Source organism: Temnothorax longispinosus, chromosome 11 (genome assembly GCF_030848805.1).
Source record: "Temnothorax longispinosus isolate EJ_2023e chromosome 11, Tlon_JGU_v1, whole genome shotgun sequence".
NCBI classification, from domain to species: Eukaryota; Metazoa; Arthropoda; class Insecta; order Hymenoptera; family Formicidae; genus Temnothorax; species Temnothorax longispinosus.
In genome coordinates this window covers 14,899,344-14,915,126 of record NC_092368.1, presented here as the reverse complement: position 1 = coordinate 14,915,126, position 15,783 = coordinate 14,899,344, and the positions used below count along the sequence as shown (strand labels likewise).

At 35.6% G+C, this 15,783-nt stretch overlaps 1 pseudogene; it reads left to right on the top strand.

Moving 5' to 3' along the window:
* The first annotated feature begins 1,210 nt into the window (after positions 1-1,210).
* On the top strand, positions 1,211-13,978 carry LOC139821415 (uncharacterized; annotated as a pseudogene).
* The last annotated feature ends 1,805 nt before the right edge of the window (positions 13,979-15,783 follow it).

Below are 15,783 nucleotides of genomic sequence, written 5' to 3'. Positions count from 1 at the left end.
AATTTAGTTTAAAAAGAGTAATAAAATTTTGAATTGGATATATGATATAATATTTCTTAATGTCGGGTGAGTGTCAGAAACCAGTGCCGGCTTATTATGAAATTTTGTATTCGTAAATATATTTATGAAAAAAATATATTTATAAAGTTACAACAGGGCGGGTTGGCAACGGGATCGACGGACAGATAGAGAGATCGAGAGATCGAGAGATCGAAGGAGGGGGTCGATGGATCGGTAGATCGTAAGGAGAGTAAAACAGCAGAGGGAAGCAAGCGGAGAACATTGGAAAAATTTGGTTGTGAAAGGGGAGAAAGTTAAGGTGGAAGAAAGAGATAGCCCAGGATGGAAGGAAGATGCATAGTGGAAAAGGAGGTGGTGGAGAAGGTAGTGGAGGAGAAAGTGAAGAGGGTGCTAAAGGAGATGGAGGATTTGAAAGAGGAGGTAAAAAGTCTGAAAGGAAGGATAGAAAGAATGGAGCTAGGAGGGGGAAAAAGGAAGAGGGAAGAGTGTGAGGAGAGTAAAGGTAAGACGGGGAAGAGGAAATGGTGGATAGGAGAGGAAGAAAGAAGCGAAGAGAAAACGAGGAAGAGGAATGTTATAATAAGGATTGAGAAGGAGAGGTGGGTAGCAGAGGAGTTTGAAGAAGGTGAGGGAGCTTTTTGAGGAGGGCCTGAGGGTGAAGGCGGAGATAAGAGAGGTGAGGGTGGTAGGTGCGAGGGGGGATTGGGTAACGTTGTTGGTTAGGCTGGGGAATGAGGAGGAGAAGTTGAGGGTGATAGAGGCAAGAAGGAAAGCGGGAAGTAGGTTAAGGGTAAAGATAGACGAGGACAGGTCGGTGGAGGAGAGGATAAAAGAGAGAGAGAGAGTGGAGTGGGAAGGGAGAGTAGAAGGGAGAGTGGAGGTGAGCAGGAGGGAGAGGGTGTCGGAGGAGAATAGGAGGGTGAAGATGACAGAGGAGGAGGAGATTTCGAAGGAGATGGAGGACAAGCTCCTCATGGGCCCGGACGACGAGCAACAGACCCATGACTTGAAGTAGACAGGAAGGAAGAACAGAGACAGGATGAGGCGGAAGGAGGCGAACGGGGTGGTGAAAGAAGAGGGAAGGGTTAAGGGAAGGGAAATAGATTATTGTGAGGTCGCATAAGGCCAGGAAAGGAAGGAGGGTGTTTGATACTTTTTGTAAAATTGCTGTGAAAACTGAATGTGTAAGATGGTGTTTGTGAGAGGTTTGGGAACGTTCCTCGTAAAAAAACGCCTTGTAAACCCTACGGGGATACACAATAAACATACATACATACATACATATAAAGTTAAAACATTCTTATCAAATCCTTACAAGGGCCTCATTAGACAAAAATAAGAAAACCTTTCTTATGGCATCCCTAATAAATAATGGTCGGGACCTTATCCGGGATTGGACGGGACAATGAATACATAGCACGAGCACGAAGCATGCCGATCCAGCCGATCTTGCGTTTCAGCACTGCTGTTACTGCTGCTAGGCGTGTGATGGGGGTAGCGCACACAAGAAAAAAGCCGTGTACGTGTGCGCATGTACAGTGTGCACGGCTCTTTCCTTGTATGCGCTATCCCCACCACGCGGCTGGTTGCGGTGTTGAAACGCAAAATTTTAACAAATAAGTACGAGCTTACGCATTAAAAAGAATTCACTTAGCTTAAAATATTCCTCGCATTCAATCGCAATCAATAACCTTCAAAAAAATGCGAATTCTCGCATTAAAAAGGATTCACTTTTTCTGCTAATTGTTTTTGGATTCAGAGGCATACAAGATTTTTACGTTTTATTCCCAGTATCGCACTGAAAAGTATTGACCCGTGATCCAATCCGAAATTGTTGCAAAGCAGAATTCATGACAAAATCTCGTGAATGCGAAACAATATTTTTGAATAAGATGTTTTATGCAGGGTAGTCATGCGACTGCGTCTATATAAGCCTACATTCAAATTACATTCTTTTTACTCCTATTTATTAATTGTCAAAGAAAAGAAATATTTTCGAAGTATTATTGAAGTATGCTGAAGTGATCTGAAGTGTTATTTTATGCAAATATCTTTTTATTTGAAAATGTACACAAGAATTCTTAGCGTGTGCAGATTTCTCGTCTCTGACGTCACAATCTCAATAATGACGGAAAAAGACCAGAGGCCTTATAATCAACAAGAATTTTATTTTTTTTATTTTTGATGTTATAAAACCATAACAAAAAACTTTTATTTTGACTGTGAAATAATAACATGCAATAATACCGTGCAATAATAAAATGTATAAATACATTTATTTTTGTTCAGGTATTAGATAAGTTCTAAAAGTTATTTTGTGTTATATGTATAGTACATTTTAGTATACGTATTTAGTACATTTAATTGTTCTTAAAATCTTCAATAATTACCAAAGATTATTTTGTTTTATGTTTTATGTTTTTTTATCAAATTGTATTAAGCCGAAATGCACCAATGTCGCATAACTTCAGTTCAACTCAATCTTCGTCTCTTTCTAAGAGGAACAGTTAGTCTAACTGTTTTCCTTAGAAACAGACGAAGAGTGAATTAAGCTAAGGTTAAAGTTATGCGACGTTGGTGCAACCATGCCTTAGTATATTTAATTTTTCTTAAGGTTTAGAATTGCTTCGTCTCTGTAAGACATATTTTTATATAATAAAGAAGTCTCACATGTAATTATATTCCTTACATGTTGTCCTCTATTATGTTTATTTAATATTACTCCAATCCACACTTCTAATGTATAACATCAATTATACCTGCTTTGTAAAAAAAGGTCATTTTTACGTCATCTTGATGTCAAGATGATGTCAAGATTATATGCTCCTAACGGGCCATTTTGACGTCATGATGACGCGTAAAAAATGATTACAAAATTATGTCATTTTGATATTTTCGTGACTGATTTGTTCTACTTGGGATATGAGCGAATTATTTTGATTATATACCTACTCTGGCATGTTAAGAGCATTTAACTTATATAGCAAGGCCTTGTGCCAGACAGAATCGAAAGCTTTTTGTATATCGAATAGCACCATAGCTGAGCTTCGTTTTTTGTTAATCTCCAATGCGAAAAATTCTGTGACTCTAAGTAATTGTTGAATGGTAGAATGGCGTGCTTTAAAGCCAAATTGTTCGTTGATTATGATATTATTCTCTGATAAAAAGGCATCAATCCGCGTGAGTAAGACCCTCTCATAAACTTTACTTAGAGAGCTTAAAAGGCTTATAGGCCTATAATTAGTCGGAGAAGTTTGTGGTTTGCCCGGCTTAGGAAAAGCGAGTATTTTTGCCGTCTTCCAACACGAAAGAAAATAATATAATAAAAGAGTTTAAGATAATGTAATAGATCTGAATTACGATTTTATATGATGATTTTTTGAGCATAGCAGTGGTGACCTTATCAGAACCGGGGGCTTTATTATTAGGAAAACATTTGATGATATCGAAAATTAAGCGAGGAGTAATAAATTTTAAATCACATTGAGGTGTCTTTTCATCTAAGAGTTCAACGTACTCATTTACTACATTTTCATGTGGAGATATAAGACTGTCTGCTTCTTGATATATTTTTTGAAAGTTTTGCGCCAATAATTCAACTTTTTCTTTTGTATTGTATGCAAAAGTGTTATTACCAAGATCAAATGGTGGCGCAGGAGTTTTGTTTCTCTGTAGTGACCTCCACAGCCCCCAGATGCTATTATCGCTAATTTTTGCTTTTTTCAAACGTTCAGACCATTTTTTATTTTTAGCTTTATTTAATTTATTTTGAATGATATTATTGAGTATATTACGATAGAGCTTATATTTATCTGATGAGCCAGAATGTTGGTATTTTCTTCGATAGTAATAACGAAGTTTAATAAGCTTATCAATTTCTGAAGCTACAGCAGGATCTGACGTTACATGATTGAAGTTATAATTTTGCACCTCGGTGGACTTTCTTAAGGCCCCACACAGCTGTAATTCGTGAATACAGGAATCAATCATTTCCTGATTTTGCAGACTATGTCTTATCCTCCACCTACTCGTAGCAAGCTTAAAATCTTCCCAATTGACCTTATGTGACTGATTAGTTTTTCTCTTAATTTGCGATTTTTCCTGATTTAAGAGAATGGGAAGGTGATTGGAAGAAAGCTCGTTTGCAGTTACGCACGTAAAATCGTAATTTAGATTCTTAGCTAGAAACAAATCTATGTTGGAAGTGCGTTTACGGGGCGCCTTATGCGAATAAGTTGAGCTATGCATAATATTTAAGTTATTTTTTTTTTAATAGTTTAGCAGATTGATGCCTCTATTATCATTATAGAAATTATTCCAACTACGGTGCTTGGCATTAAAGTCACAAATTAATATTTTATCATACGCGAATTATTCTTAAAAATTACATCAAATTTATTCAAATCGATATCGAATTTAACGGTAGGAGAAATATACGCAACCCTCAGAATTATATTCAAGCCGGACAGCAGCTTTATCAGCAAAATTTCGCATCCATCGACATCAGGGATAGGAAGGGTATGGTAGCGTAAAGATTTGTTAATGATAAAAAAAATTGCCACTCCGCCTGCCTTGACACGAGCAGCATCCGAACGAATAATATCAAATCCAGAAAAATTTAATTTAGTACTAGGATGCAGCCACGTTTCCGTAATTAGAGCGATATCGATGTTGTTGGAGCAAATAAAATGATTTAATTCTAATTCTTTATTATTTATGCTGGTGGCATTCCACAAGCAAATCTTTAGAGGAGAGGGAGGAGGAATCATTTTTAGTTTATAAGATCAGCTGCCTCAACGAACATCTGAAGTTTACTGAGTCTATCTGTACAAGTAGCTAGTTTTTTATTGAGCTCTCGTATAATATTGAACATTGATTTTATATTTACAAGTTGACTCAATTTTTTGATTTCAAAGATTAAGCCGTTAAAATCAGCTATGTCACCAGAGTGTGCAAAGTCATTTATATTGTTGTTTTGTTCGTTAGAGTTTTTCAAGGGCTCAGCATATGTTTTTGGAGGTGAATAATAAACATGTTTGTTCATTGAGGCGGTTGATCTATCCGACAAAGGAAAGTCATGATTAGCAAAATTTGAATTTGATAAGATTTATATATACCGTGTGTTAAGAATTTCATTAGAATTAGTATGCAAATTTTTATTTAGCTCACGCAAAGCCATGCCAGACGGGCGATTAGCGGTCGTCCGCTTTTCTAGAAATTTTAAGTAAGATTGACACTTCGAATAACTCGCGGGGTGTCCCCCCAAGCAATTACAACATTTTGCCGGAGAATTAAAATTTTTTTTACAGTCCGAAGTGAGATGATTCTCTGCACATTTGACGCATCTGGATTTTTTAAAACAATTGGCAGACGTGTGGCCAAACGCTCGGCATCGGTAACATTGTAATATAATTATACGGTTAATGTATTTATCCCAATAGATTCTCGAATGAAACAAATATTAAATATCGGATCTTTCTTAATTGAGTGAGAGAAATGGTATGTTTGGAAGGCCTTTCAATGTAACTGTTAGAGTCTTATCCTCTGGAAGAGAATAAGTATGGAAAGCAAACTGTTTGTCGATTGCAAATTTCTTAAAGCCAATATATAGTCATTTGGATTAAAAAACTGAATCTTTATTTGGTTACCGAGAAACTTGATATGAAAGTTTTCACCGACACTTTGTTTTAATTGATTCGCAAATTCTGCATAATCATTAATTCTAGACGGAAAATAGATTGGGGGTGGTTTTCTATTTGTCTTATGTTTGTCTGAATTTGTTACCGATGCCGCGTCACGATCAGTTAATCTACTAGCGTTACCACATGCACATTATTTGTTTTATAAAATCCTCGTCATCTCGCTCTAGTAATTCTACCGTCTCGGCTAAGCATTGGAAGCGATTAAAAGTATTAAATTTACCTTGTAAAGCCGCCGTCCAGCTGTCCGTTATCCCAACAGCACCAGGGATAGCCCTCGTCGGCACAGCTCACACAAGACTCGAACTCGCAGAGTCACAGACAAGCTTGGTTAATGCGAAATACTGAGTCGGGCCCGATATGTTCCACCGCAGCTTCGTCTCTTCTTTATATACTAGTAATACCCATGTCCAGAAATTTTTAAGGAGGTTGGTTGCGGGTGGACGGCGGGGCAGGGGAAACTTGTGGGCGTGTTTTCGTCCCATAACATAAACGAGCAAATGAAAGCAAATAAAAATGTAAAGGACATTTTTAATTAGATGTTTCTTAAGGGTTTAAATCGTATGTATAAATTGTTTGTATCCATTGTAAGCCAAATATCCCAGATCTTCTATCTTTACGACGTCTTATGCAACATGCATGCTATTTGGGATGTCATTATGCACGTTGAAATGTAGCAATATATTATTCTATTTTTACAATTTCTTGGTAACTATGTAGACATTTCAGTCGTCGTAAAAGTCTTTCCTGAATATGTAAAGAATTATTTGCATCTATTTTCATTAAATTCTTATCATTCCTGAGACAAAATTATATATACATCTGATTGAATATGATTATATACACTACATTGTCTACATTAAAGGTGTCGTACAATTTTTGCTATGTAAAATTTCTGTATGAGAAAGATAAGAGTATAAATTCAATAATTAATTACTCGACAACCATGCAAACAATTGTCTTCAACTTTGGCATGGACGACAGATTCCCATAGACGAATATCCTCCATAAATTTGAACTAATTCTTATATAATTTTGATTTGAGTAACCACCCTTTTTTTAATAGACACTAGTTAGAGAGGGATTTAAGCTGTGTGTTGCACGCACGACGCCGTCGTGCTGTAAATAAATATAGGACTATAAAATCAAAAAACACGGCAGTGTCTCGCGCCAAGTACACGCGGAGCGAGACCGACCGTGACTCTTTTAAGGTGCGATTTCATTGACGCTAGAAACCAGCGGCAGCGTCAAGAAAATGTAGTGGGGGTAGAAGTTCCGTTGAATTTTGCTTTACGCTAAAAAGTTGAGACGGTCTGAACTTCTTCCCCCACTACATTTTCTTAACGCTGCCGCTGGTTTCTAGCGTCAATGAAATCGCACCTTTACGCGACGCGACGATTTGCGAATACTCAAGATGTTGAGATCTCATATAACGAGTGAACGGATCAAGTTTTAAGTAGGCTTGATCGATAGCTTGGGTCGATAAAGAAATACGCGATTGTTGCGAGGAATCTTGCTTACCTTGGCTATAACCAAAAATTTTAGATGCAGTCAAGGATAACCAAGAATTCTCGCAACACGTCGCGTCGCGTATAAAAGAGTCACGGTCGGTCTCGCTCCGTGTGTACTTGGCGGGAGACCATACACCACCCGTAAGAATTTTAGATAATAGTATAGATATGTCACAGAGATATCGTGTAATTCGTTTTTTTCGCACAATCTCTATAGGGAATTCTCAAAGAACCGGGATATTGTGAAACGCTAGGGAAAGTATCTTTTTTTACCTTGGCCTATATCAAAATGATTTCTGTATCAGACTTTCAGTCGGGTGGCAGATCAAGGTTTCTCGAGAATGTGTTAATTTCTTTTAATTAAACTTTTATGTAGTTTCTATATTTAAATAGTTGAGTTTTTATGTTTTTATGTGTGGTTTTCCTTTAATATACTTTGTATACTTCAATTTAAATCAAAAGTGGTTTTTTGGCAAATTATAGATACATATTTGCAAATTATATATATTTGCTTTGCAATATATTAAAAAAATTTTTATTCCTCTTTAAAAATAAAAGTTTATAAAATCAGAATTATTATTTTTTTTATTTTCTTAAATATTCTTTGTCTCTCACATTTACACTTACAGATACTTTTTGAATTTATGAAATAAACTAATACTTGAATATCTTTTTAAATGCAATTTCTTTTTAAATGATACCTCACAAATAATGTATCAAATATGAGCATTTATATTATCGTCGTTATTATAAAGTATACATGTATGTGAGTAAAAAATAGTAAAATAATGCAATTACTTCATAAAAGTTTATTATAATTATGACTTTTTCAAGTAATCCCAGTCTTTTTTTTTATCATATCTGCCGTTTTTCGGCGATCATATAAACAGGAATGTTTAGGTGTGCCAATATAATTTTGGGTATAATGGACGCATCTACTACTCGTAATCCTTCAATACCAATAACCTGCAAAATATTATAGTCTAGTCATTTTAGGTTTTCTGTGCAAAAAAATTAGATCCTACTTTTTTTTAATTGCTTTCGTTGTTTTAAATAACATATTAAAAATAGAGAACGATATTGGCAGGGCTAAAAAAGTTATTCAAGATTAAAGGTCACGGAAATCAGTTTTTTGCGAAAATCTCGTTTTGTATGGCTCGGAGGTCAATTAAGGTAGTTACAAAAAAAAAAGATCATGAAATTCTCTACAAAAATGGTTCTATTCATTTTTCACGTACGATGAACCGTTTGCGAAATACAAAGTGACGAATGTGAACGTCGAGCGTTGTATCCATTTCCGCACCACCTTTGAGATAAGATACAAGGCGTGTTTTTTTTTACATGGTGTCCCCAGTAAGCCTAATCCATGTCAAATGTAAAAAAATTACGTTTTATCATCTTCGTTATCTTTATCATTTAAAAAAATTAATTATTAATTTTTATTTTTTAATTTTTTTTATTTTTTCTCCATACATCGCCAAAATTATCCGTACTCCATTCTCAAATATAAGTTGTTGAAAAATGAATAGAACCGTCCATCAATGAATAGAACCAGAGAATATCATGATCTTTCTTTTTTGTAACCATCTTAATTGACCTCCGAGCCATACAAAACGAGATTTTCGCAAAAAACTGAGTTTCGTGACCTTTGATCTTGAATAACTTTTTTAGCCCTGCCAATATCGTTCTCTATTTTTAATATGTTATTTAAAACAACGAAATAAAGCGATTAAAAAAAAAAGCAGGATCTAATTTTTTTGCACAGAAGCCATATTTTCGTCTAAAATGACTGGACTATTACATATGAATTTATAAAGCACACTGCTTATTATGATATCCCGCATAAATATTCTAATACGTATTTTTCGTAAAATTGTATTCCGTTAATCGTATCTCCACTGCTAATTTTTTAATATCAAGTTAACATAAGTAAATAATTTCCGATGTATGCGACAAAACTTAAATAATAACTAAAGAGACAAATGTGATAAGGGAACAAAAACTTCAAAATCAAAATTGACTGAATTGGTGAATCGAAGTATTAATGTACTCTTAATCTTATCAAGCGTTAAACAAAATTTTTTTCTCGTTTAATTCGAGTCTTGCTCTGGTTGCCAGCTTCTACATAGAATGCATATTGTGAGCTGCGTGCGATGTTCATAAAAACGATGAAAACTCTGATGCACATTCAATCCTAATGTATATCATTGAGGATGAAAGCTGAATGGTACTCTTCTAAATCGGAAATTATTTCTTTCAAGTTTACTTTACCAGTGTTTTTTTAAATAACACATTGATAATTCAGAAAATCTCAGGAATATTTTTTACATGCAGTTTTCATAATTTTTAATTATTTTTATCAGAACCGAATAAAACTTGCTGAATTTTGATACTTACATTACGGCATCAGTATAAAGAGTGAGATTGCACATATCTTCCTTTCTCTCTCGCAGAATTTTGGAAAAAAAAATCGGAACACCGTTATGTATGATCATACTTTAACTAGAGAGTAAACGGATGTACGTTTTGATATTTGGTTGATTTTAAATTTTCCTTCTGTTACATATGTTACAGTTGGCGGTATGAGCCGGCCGTCCAAAGCCGTGACTCAAGCGAAGAAAGTAGCACCACCAGCTGTACCAGACGTGTTTCGACAATCCGGTTTCTCATTTGGCTTGGCTGGATATGCTAGCAGCGAGGATAGCTGCTTCCTCTCCGGAAGCGGCCCCGGGGGCACGGCGGACGATGGTTCCTACGGGATGCCATTTGGAAAAAGTCCGAGACCTATTTTTACCCATTCGGGTTTCGCCTTTCCGCCGGTGATCGGCAAGTATGCCCACGCCGAAGGTGCGAATTATACAACGTCATATAATTATTATTATTGATGATTATTATTATATTAGGTTAATTCTTTCTTAATGCGAAAAGCGTAAAAAAACATTGTTTTTAAATAACAACACAGTAAAAAATTGTGCGTCCAAATGTTAAAATTTTCTTGTGTTACCAAGATTTGACTATTATTTCAATGTAAAATTAACATACAACAGCTATGTTATTATTTTCGTAACATTTTCATGTGTTATATTAATGTCAACGTGATAACTTAACACTTATTTATGTATGGCATTTAGAAACTGAATATTATTTTGAGTTCTTTTAACATAATTATTTCAAAAAATTAACACGCCTTAAAGTTATTTTAACATAAACAAAAGTTAAAGTAAATCTTCAAATAATCGTAAACTTTGACATACAAAATAATCAAATTTACTACAATCAAATGTTCAAAACAACATTTCTCTTAAGTTGAAATAACTATCGTTTATTCAAATATGTTATATCGACATTTTTTACAAGTTATTTTTACATTATACTTAAAGTTAAAAGAACAAATATAAATGTAAAATATAGTGTCAATAAATTAACATTTCTAATTTGTCAACAAGTAACACACGATGAATGTTATTTTAACTCAAAATTTAGAGTGGACTTTCTGGGACATTTGAAAAATGTTACGATTAACATTTTATTTTTTACTGTGAAAGTATACGTTGCTATTAAAAGATTTTTACCGCTATGGTTGAAAAATATGGATGTTTTGATATTTCTTAGGTATCGATATGACCTAGAGTCCTGGCAGAGACAGTCCCGGTAGTTTCGGATCAGGTTCCGGTTCTAGGCACTCTACAGCGTCATTAGATTCTGGAAGAGCGTCTGGATATCACTTGGGACCTAGAAGACCTGGCGCTCTCGCCTCATCTCCTAGATGTTCTATTAGTTCCTTCGGAAGTCATCCTGACCCACCGGCAGACCTTGACGTCGTTCGCGCTTGGTTAAACGAGCTCCAATTAGAAGAATACTTCCCCTTGTTTGCTTCCGCGGGTTACGATCTTGCTACTATAACGCGCATGACACCGGAGGATCTCACGGCTATAGGTGAGGCACATATCGCAGTAGCAAGTCTTATCTAAGAGCATTCTTAAATGCATTCATTTAATTCATAGAGATATTACTCGTAGAAATACGCTATGAAATATTTAAACAAGTACATAGTTTTACACATTATTTTACAGGTATCAAGAAACCTAATCATAGGAAACGACTAAAAGCGGAAATAGACAATTTGAATATAGGAGATGGATTGCCGGAGCATGTACCCGGATCATTGGAAGAATGGCTCAGGCTTCTCAGGCTCGAGGAATATCTTGGCGCACCATCAATAGGGTATGCGATTCGTCGAGGACGTGACAACTCTCACTTGGGAAGACCTTGAAGACATCGGTATCATACGATTAGGGCATCAGAAAAAATTATTGTTAGCAATTAAGAGAGTTAAGGATATTCGCGCTGGCAAGTGTATACAGCCACTCGATCTTGCGCGTCTGCCCCCATATCCTGGACATACGCAGGTAAATTATGTTCCCTATGATCTTCATCAATATCGAATTCATTAAGAGAGTGTAATCTCTTAATTACCTTGATCAATATATCGCGAAAAATGTTACGGAATAAAAGATAATATCGCATAATTTATGACTTTAGGACGTTGTTATTCAACTGATTTACCATCGCCTGATGAGGATTGTTCCTCGCCTGTACTTAGATCTTTTCAAAGGGGTGGAAACGATAAAACTTCTGGTGTTGCTTGGAAAAATATGTGCGCCGCGTTTCCAACGGACTATAATACAGTTGGCCGTACTAGCTCCCGGGGAAAATCTTTGGAAAGTCTAAAAAATGCGCCTCTTGGCTATCCTCCTTCACCGGCGCCAACACCGCATCCACAACCCCTCGATTGGCGTCCCCGCAGTTTCGAGGACGGCGATCTTACACCCACGAATGATGCTTCGCCGTTGTAGATGCTGGTGGTGGCACTCTTCCACGACCAAGACATTGCCTCGTTCGCCCGCGGCCCGTAGCCAAGGTATATTTGATTGTTTCGAATGTAAGTATGGATGTATGATTGAAACGAAAACGAGCGAGAGAAATTTTTGTGCTGATGATTCAATTGTTTTGTGATTTCAGGTCACTGTGACACCGGGACAATATAAGTCCTTGCCGAGAGACTTGGATAACAAGTATCAATTAACGTACGGGCTCGAGAGTAGTCCGCATCTTCCAAAACGATGTCCTCCATCACCCCCAAGACGACAAAGTTCTAGAGACACGACTAGTTCTTCCGTAATCGGTGTCGGTGGCTCGGCGGTTGGTGACGTCGTGATAGACTGTAGCGGGCCAGTAGTGCCAATCGCATCATGCGACGATCATCACATTCATCAACATCATCATCATCACCATTTGCTTCATCACCCACCGCCACCGCAGCCGGCGCCTACGCCGGCACCTTCCACGCCTCCGCAACTAAATCAACCGTCTTCTTCCATGTCACGTTCGTGGGGTAGCGTCAGCGTTAATATTAACGAAGAGCACGAACTAATTGCATATCTCTCGCCCTGCACCATCGCAACGGATCAGACGCTAGTTTTAAAGTACGTTTCAAGAGTTTTTAATGTATCCGTTTTTTATGATGCAATAATGATGTAACATACGTTATTAATTGCATTGGATTCTATGATATATGTGTTTTATTTTTATATTCACAGTCAAGTCCGAGTACAGAATCAGATTCATTACCGTTTGCCAACGAGAATGCCGGCACGATAAAACAAAGGGCCAGTCGAGCACAGAATACATGGCGGGTGGCCCTAACAGTGGTATCAGTGGTCACTTAATCAATCATTATTCCAATAGTAGTGAACCTGCGGATGTTTTGAACGACATTGGAAAATGCTTGCCAATCTTGCAGATGAGCTCGACGCAATGCTCGAAGAAGAGAAACGCCAGGGCCTGAACTCATAATTGTCACTGCCTTCGTTTGCACTTTTCTATTCAACTAAAGTTGCCATAGGATTGCAAACTTTGATACATGAAATAAATAAACTTGATTAGTGCAACGTACACAATTAGACACAAGTGAATTGCAATTCACGACGGGATAAACTGGTACGAATCGCGTTGAGACTCGAGGATCTCAAATTCTAAGATTCTTAAAGACGGAAATATTTACCGATATATAAATCTATATCTTTGTTGCGAGGAAGAACAGAATCTTTTATTCCAAAAAAAGAACAAATAACATATATATTACGTCGCTTGAAATCGATGATATTCTGTTTCATATTGTGTAGATTAACGCATATCCGAAATTATTTTTGCGTAATTTATACTTTGCTTTGATTTTTTTTTATTGAAAGAGGAAATTTACTTATTTTTGCATGGAAACATTGAACGTTCCAGCAAATTTCTGAACGCAGCTGTGGTATTGCATCTATAGTGATATTAGTGATAATGCACAATCTTTTTCTACTTTCTTTTAGAGTAGTTGTGGAATTATATTTTTTCTCATTATTCTTTTTTTCTTTTAAAATGGAAAATATTAGAAACGAGTGATAATATACGTGTCGTTTTATTTTATAATGAATTAGGGCAACCCAGTATTCGAACAAATATGAAATACTGATGTGGCAGGGGGAGAGGAGAAAGGGAATAAAATTTCCTAACGGATACAGATATATTAATATAATTATGATTTATGCGGGTTATGTTGCAGGTAATTCGAAAAGAACACATGTGTCTTCTGTATAAAGCCATTTTATATCTGTAACTTTGTAACTAATCAAACCCGACCCCTCTTCTCTAAAAAAATCTGATTTCCGTTAACATACGTATATTCCAATTGATATTTTTCCATTTCCGTCCTTTGTTAAATCGATATTATTTCTATATCTTTGACAGATAAAATTATATATAATTATATATAATTATATATTTTAGGATTTACTTACCCGGGAAAAAAAAATTATATATAATCATATATAATTATATATGAAAATTGGCACGATATAATTTTATCTGATTATATATAAAAATATATAATTCTACAAATTTTTATATAATTTTATATAATTATATATAACTTTATATTAAGGTTTACTTTCAAAGGATTATATATTAAATAAAATAAATAAAATTATATATAATTTTATATAATAATATATAATGAATAAATAAAAAGTGAAATAATTTATTTCATATAGGGGAGACCGGGGCTAAGCCGACAGCGGGGCGAACTTGACACTAGGCTTTTTGCCAATTTAAATCTATCGTAGAAACTTGCCTTTGCTACTGTAAATGCGTCTTCATGTGCCAGTATTATCAACGGAATTTGGTAACATTCTGAGTTATAGTGTAATTTTTAACGCGACATAAGTGTTTTTGATAGTGAAAAGTAATTTTTCTGATCTCTCGAAAATGTCTACTCTTTCATCGAGCTTTACTCTTGCGAATCTACCGGTAAGTGATTTTGATGGGAAATTCGATGCTTTATACGAATCCGATAATAATTTTTGCATATTTTCAAAATTTATATATTTTTGGAGTAACAAAAGTAAAAAACGACGTTCGGGGCTAAGTCGACACGACGCCACCGGGGCAAAGACGACACTAACCTAAAGTGACATTATCGCAAAAAAGGTCACTGTTTCGTCCGATTCCGATGACGATTTAAGGAATATCTGTTGCGTGTGTTCGGAAAACATTTCATTAGCTTCTAATAACAAACAATGCATCTTATGCAACCGTATGGCTCATGACGAATGTGTGCGCACATCTGATCGCGAGTTTACGTGTATAAATTGTTTTTCAGACAGTTCAGAAAAAGATAATTAAAAGTTTAATCTTTTTTTTCTCATTATTTTAAATAATTGTCTACTTTATTCCGACTTTTTGTTTCTAATATACAATGTCTTTTCATTTGATAAACAATGTATTTTTATTTTTAAACAATAAAAAAATAAGTTCCAGATCAAATTGTGTCGATCAAACAAAGTGTTGAGTTTGCCCCGGCGGGGTGTCGAGTTCGCCCCGTCATTTTTCAATTCGAAAATTTGTCTTCGCGTCACTTTTCCTTTCCTGGCGGCAAAACAAAGCGACGTACAGCAAAACTTCCTGAATTAATTTTGTACCTGAAGAAACACTCTTTAAATATATATCATTGAATTTGCCTAAAAATTTTAATTAAATATTAAAAATTGCCTTTGAAAAAATAGTGTCGGTTTATAGCCCCGGTCTCCCCTATTATAACTTGGCATTGCTTGACGTGAGACAGTGCCGTGTCTCTTGATATCGTTTTTATATCACTGTCAAATTTATAACAATATATTATTCAGAGAAGAAACGATTAAAAGTTAAAAAATAAGACTTATATAGGAGCAAATTAAAACGTAGAGACATATGCGAAAGAATCGAATATATTCACTCGTCTTGGTTTGAGTAATAGTATTCTGAATCTCGCTATTTAATAAACATTAATAGGCAATGCTTGAAAAAAGGCAATATATAGATCAGAACATATTTTAATTTGTATTAACGTAGTAGTGCACAAAAAGTCGATGATTCTACTAACCTGCAGAGCAATTGCACCTGTTGAAATGATCGTTGCTGCAATTGTAGCCTCATGTTGGTCTTCTGCGGATTTGTTTATTTCGCATCCGCAG